This window comes from Scyliorhinus torazame, chromosome 1 (assembly GCF_047496885.1).
Source record: "Scyliorhinus torazame isolate Kashiwa2021f chromosome 1, sScyTor2.1, whole genome shotgun sequence".
NCBI lineage: Eukaryota > Metazoa > Chordata > Chondrichthyes > Carcharhiniformes > Scyliorhinidae > Scyliorhinus > Scyliorhinus torazame.
The window spans coordinates 248,615,091-248,621,432 of NC_092707.1; positions in this window are offsets into that span (position 1 = coordinate 248,615,091).

The following is a 6,342-nucleotide window of genomic DNA, read 5'->3' on the forward strand; positions in this document are numbered from 1 at the left end:
GTTCATATCTGCATTATCAGAACGGGCGCTAATACTATGAATTGGCTTGGCCCTATTCTTATTCAGGGTGTTTGCCTGCTGGTTTCGCTCCTGTTTCAGGGGGGCTTGACATTCTCGTGCGTAGTGTCCTAATTGTCCGCAATTGTAACATTCTTGGGATTTAGGCTGCTGTGGGCTGTTTCTTCTCTTGTTTACCCATGCGGGGTTCTGGTGTGTCCTAACTGGATGCATGTTAGCATCTGCCTGCTCTTCCTCTGCTTTACTGTATTTTGATTATCCCTGAACGGACTGTTCCCAAGCTCGGGACAATCTCTTTAGTACCCATTTCTCATTGTGGGTCTTGTCTGAGGGGTCATAATTGGCGCAAAGCTCTCTGTCCTGCTTCGGTCGCGTGAGAGACTAGGATTCAAGTCCATTTGGCCATATTGTCTGGTGTCAAATGGGCGCGGGCTAACTCTCCACTATTCTTCTCTCCTCAATCTCTCTGCGGAGCGTCCTCACGACCTCCTCTGTGCCTCGCAATTGTGCCAAGCAGGACACGATTGCCATCGGCTTATGAGCTTTCCCTAAGCTTTTCTTATGAATCTCGGTCAGGTTCTCCCACCAAGTATGCCCTATACTTCCGGGGCCTGTTTCATTGTTTGCACAAAATTCGCTCCAAAGGGGCCATCCTTTCCCTTTTTAAACAAAATATTTTAATTCAAATTTGTACATATTTTCAACAAACCTTACAGAAATAAGAAAAAACAAAGAACACATAAATAAACATCTTATAGCTATGTCACGTATTCCCCCAATATACAAGCCCCCATTAAACTATAATAAACACAGTAGTAAACACAAAGTATCCCCCCACACCTCCCCAGGTTGCTGCTGCTGCTGTCCACCTCCTAACGCTCCGCTAGAAAGTCTAGGAATGGTTGCCACTGCCTGAAGAACCCTTGCACAGATCCTCTTAAGGCAAGGTTTACCCTCTCCAATTTAATGAACCCTGCCATGTTGCTGATCCAAGCTTCCACGCTCGGGAGCCTCACAAACCTCCACTGTAGCAAAATCCTCCGCCAGGCTATCAGGGTCGCAAAGGCCAGAATACTGGCCTCTTTCGCCTCGTCCGATACCCCAAATAGTTTGAGGCCCCAACTCGGCCTAACCCGGGTGTTTACCACCTTAAACACCGTCCTCGCAACACCCCTCCAGAACCCATCCAGCACTGGGCACGCCCAGAACATGTGGATGTGATTTGCTGGGCTCCCCGAACACCTCACACACCTGTCCTCTACTCCAAAAAACCGACTCAGCCTCCCCCCAGTCATGTGCGCCCTGTGCAGAACCTTAAATTGTATCAGGCTAAGCCTGGCGCAAGAGGAGGAAGAATTTATCGTACCCAGGGTGTCCTCCCACGTACCCTCGTCTATCTCCTCCCCCAGCTCCTCCTCCCATTTACCTTTCAGCTCCTCCACCGAGGCCTCCTCCTCCTCCTGCATCTCTTGGTAGATCGCCGAGACCCTGCCTTCTCCAACCCACACCCCCGAGAGCACCCTATCCTGGATCCTACGTGCTGGCAGCAGCGGGAATTCCCTCACCTGCCGTCTTACAAACGCCTTTACCTGCATGTAACTGAAGGCATTTCCAGGGGGGAGCCCGAATTTTTCCACCACTGCCCCAAGTCTTGCAAACGCCCCATCTATAAACAGGTCCCCCATCCTTCTAATACCTGCCCTGTGCCAGCTCAGGAACCCCCCATCCATTCTCCCCGGGACAAACCGATGGTTCTCTCGGATCAGGGACCACACCAAAGCCTCTGCCTCCCCCTGTGGCGTCTCCACTGCCCCCACATTTTGATGGTCGCCGCCACCAGTGGACTTGTGGTGTACCTTGTCGGTGGGAGCGGCAGCGGTGCCGTCACTAGCGCTCTCGGGCTCGTGCCCACACAGGACGCCATCTCCAGCCTCTTCCACGCCGCCCCCTCCCCCTCCATTGCCCACTTGTGTATCATCGCCACATTGGCAGCCCAGTAGTACCCACACAGATTAGGTAACGCTAACCCTCCTCTGTCCCTGCTCCGTTCCAGAAACACCCTTCTCACCCTGGGGGTCTTTTTCGCCCATACAAACCTCATGATGCTCCTACTGACCCGCTTAAAATAGGCCTTAGGGATCAGGACGGGGAGGCACTGGAATATAAAAAGGAACCGCGGGAGCACCGTCATCTTCACCGACTGTACCCTACCCGCCAAGGAGAGTGGCAGCATATCCCACCTTTTAAACTCCTCCTCCATCTGCGCCACCATCCTCGTCAAGTTGAGTTTGTGTAGGGCCCCCCAGCTCCTGGCCACCTGGATCCCCAGATACCGCAAACTGCTTTCCACCCTCTTTAGTGGAAGCTCATCTATCCCCCTTCCCTGGTCCCCTGGGTGTACCACGAAGAGCTCACTCTTCCCCACGTTGAGCTTATACCCGGAAAAGTCCCCAAACTCCCTGAGGATCCGCATCACCTCTGGCATCCCACCCACTGGGTCCTCCACATACAGTAACAGGTCATCGGCATACGACACAACCCGGTGTTCCTCCCCCCTCCGGACCAGCCCCCTCCAGTTCCTGGACTCCCTTAGAGCCATTGCCAATGCAAATAGCAAGGGGGACAGGGGGCACCCCTGCCTCGTCCCCCGGTACAGCCGAAAGTATTCCGACCTCCTCCGATTCGTGACCACACTCGCCACCGGGGCTTCGTACAGTAACCTAACCCAACTAACGAACCCCTCCCCGAACCTGAACCTCCTCAACACTTCCCACAGGTACCCCCACTCCATCCTATCGAAGGCCTTCTCCGCGTCCATCGCCGCCACTATCTCCGCCTCCCCCTCCACTGTAGGCATCATGATTACGTTAAGGAGCCTCCGCACATTGGTATTCAGCTGCCTTCCCTTAACAAAACCCATCTGGTCCTCGTGAATCATCCCCGGGACACAGTCCTCAATTCTGGTAGCCAATACCTTCGCGAACAGCTTTGCGTCCATGTTGAGGAGAGAGATTGGCCTATACGACCCACACTGTAATGGGTCCTTGTCCCGCTTCAAGATCAGTGAGATCAGCGCCCTGGATCACATCGTCGGGGGTAGGGCCCAAACCCTCCCTCGCCTCATTGAAAGTCCTCACTAATATAGGGCCCAGCAGGTCCATGTAATTCCGGTAAAATTCCACCGGGAACCCATCTGGCCCCGGTGCCTTCCCCGCCTGCATATTCCCCAGTCCCTTAGTCAGCTCTCCAGCCCTACCGGTGCCCCAAGCCCAGCCACCTGCTCCTCCTCCACCCTCGGGAACCTCAGTTGATCCAAAAATCGACACATCCCCCTCTGCTCTGTCGGGGGCTCAGACCTATACAGCCCCTCATAAAAGTCTCTAAATACCCCATTTATTCCCACCGCACTCCGCACCGTATTCCCCCCTTTATCCCCAACTCCCCCAATCTCTCTCGCTGCCTCCCGCTTCTGAAGCTTGTGTGCGAACATCCGGCTAGCCTTCTCCCCGTACTCATACACCGCCCCTTGCGCTTTCCTCCACTGCACCTCTGCCTTCTTGGTAATCAACAGGTCGAACTCGGCCTGGAGGCTTCGTCGCTCCTTGAATAGTCCCTCCTCGAGGACCACTGCATACCTCCTATCCACCCTTAAAATCTCCCCCACCAATCTCTCCCTCTCTCTCCTCTCCTTCTCCTTGTGGGCCTTAGTGGAGATTAGCTCTCCCCTAATCACCGCCTTCAGCGCCTCCCAGACCACCCCCACCTGCACCTCCCCATTATCGTTCGTCTCTAGATAGCTTTCAATTCACCCCCGCATCCGCCCGCTCACCTCCTCATCCGCCAGAAAGCCCACATCCAGGCGCCACAGTGGGCGCTGGTCCCTCTCCTCCCCTAGCTCCAGCTCCACCCAATGCGGGGCATGGTCTGAGATGGCTATGGCCGAATACTCCGTGCCCTCCACCCTCGGAATTAGTGCCCTGCTCATAACGAAGAAGTCTATCCGGGAGTAGAATTTATGGACGTGGGAAAAAAAAAATTCCCTGGCCCCCGGCCTGACAAACATCCATGGGTCCACTCCTCCCATCTGGTCCATAAACCCCCTCAGCACCTTGGCCGCCGCCGGCCTCTTACCCGTCCTGGACCTGGAGCGGTCCAATGCTGGATCCTGTACCGTGTTGAGGTCCCCCCCATTATCAAGCTCCCTGTCTCCAGGTCCGGAATCCGGCCCTACATGCCGATGCATAAATCCGGCATCATTCCAATTCGGGGCATATACATTCACTAATACCACCCGCACCCCCTGCAGCTTACCGCTCACCATCATGTACCTACCTCCATTGTCTGCCATGATGCTCAGCGCCTCAAACGACACCCGCTTCCCCACCAAAATCACCACCCCTCGATTCTTTGCGTCCAACCCCGAGTGGAAAACCTGCTCTATCCACCCCTTTCTCAGCCTAACCTGATCTGCCACTCTCAAATGCGTCTCCTGGAGCATAACCACATCTGCCTTCAGTCCCTTCAGGTGAGCGAACACACGGGCCCTCTTGACCGGCCCGTTCAGGCCTCTCACATTCCAAGTAATCAACCGGATCAGGGGGCTTCTCACCCCCCCCCCCCCCCCCCCCCCCCCGCCGATTAGCCATCCCCTTTTCTAGGCCAGCCACGTGCCCGTGCCTCCCGCACTTTCCATTCCCCCCAGCGGCAGACCCCCGCCCCGACTCTCTCTCCGAGCTCCAGCTCACCTTTGGCCAATGCAGCAGCAACCCAGCCCCCTCCCCCCCCCCACCCCAGCTAGGCCCCCCCAAAGCACAGTAACCACGGTAGCCCCCCGCGACCTTCCCTCACAACCGACCCTCAGTCCGTGTCCAACTTTTCGGCCTGAATAAAGGTCCACGCCACCGGCGTCTCAAAGTAATGGTGCCAGTCCTTAAACCTGACCCACAGTCGCGCCGGCTGCAGCATCCCGAATTTCATCCCCTTCCGATGCAAAACCGCCTTAGCCCGATTGTACCCGGCCCTCTTCTTGGCTGGTTTAGCACAGGGCTAAATCGCTGGTTTTGAAAGCAGACCAAGGCAGGCCAGCAGCACGGTTCAATTCCCGTACCAGCCTCCCCGAACAGGCGCTTGAACGTGGCGACTAGGAGCTTTTCACAGTAACTTCATTTGAAGCCTACTTGTGACAATAAGCGATTATCATTTCATTTTATCATTATCACCTCCGCGCTTCAGTCCTGGTATATACGGACCTCTGCATTCTCCCACCTGCTGCTCTGCTCCTTTTTTGCCCATCTTAGGACACACTCCCTGTCCACCAAGCGGTGGAACCGCACCAATACCGCCCGCGGCGGCTCGTTAGACTTGCGCCTCCTCGCCAGGACCGTGAAGCAGCGCTTGAGAAACTCCTGCTGCTCGTGCGCCCACTGTGCCCCACACTGCCTGGTCTCCACCCGCCGCCATCTTGATTTTCCTCCCTCTCACTTTTCGCTGCACCAGAATTACTTTTTTCACCGCTCCACTCCTGGTCCAATCCATACAGTGCCGGGGAAATCATACTGTCACCTTCACACACTGGGAACCGTCGAACAAATGCCGCTGGGGCCCCTCAAAAGAGCCCAAAAGTCCGTTTCTGGCGGGAGCTGCCGAACGTGCGACTTAGCTCAGCATAGCCACAACCGGAAGTCCGAGAAATTGCAAACTCAACACAAGGCTGGAATCGAACCCGGGTCCCTGGCGGTGTAATGCAGCCGTGCTAGCCACTATGCCACCATGCCACCCATCCTTTAAAAACCAACAAAGGATGACGAAAGAAATGAATAGGAAAATTGGGATATGGAAACCAGGAAAGGACGACAAAAACGATGGAGGGAATAATCAGTGTAAAAAAGAATAAGTCTAGATCAAGGAAACTGGAGCGACATGTATGACCGACTGGTAGAAAGGGCCGACACCGTACTGGGCGCAACAAGAAAGACATGGGAACAGGACCTGGGGGACTGAGATAGGGGTGGGGGGACTCTGGAGCGAAGCACTGCATAGGATCAACTCCGCCTCCACATGCGCAAGGCTCAGCCTGACGCAACTAAAAGTGGTACATAGAGCCCACTTAAACAAGAACCCGTATGAGTAGGTTCTTCCCGGAGGTGGAGGATAGATGCGAACGGTGCCCAAGGAGGCCCGGCCAACCACGCCCACATGTTCTGGTCTTGGCCCAGACTTGCTCGGTACTGGACAGCCTTCTTCGAGGCAATGTCCAAAGTGGTGGGGGTGAGGGTGGAGCCATGCCCGAAGGTGGCGGTCTTCGGGGTTTCAGACCAGCCAGAT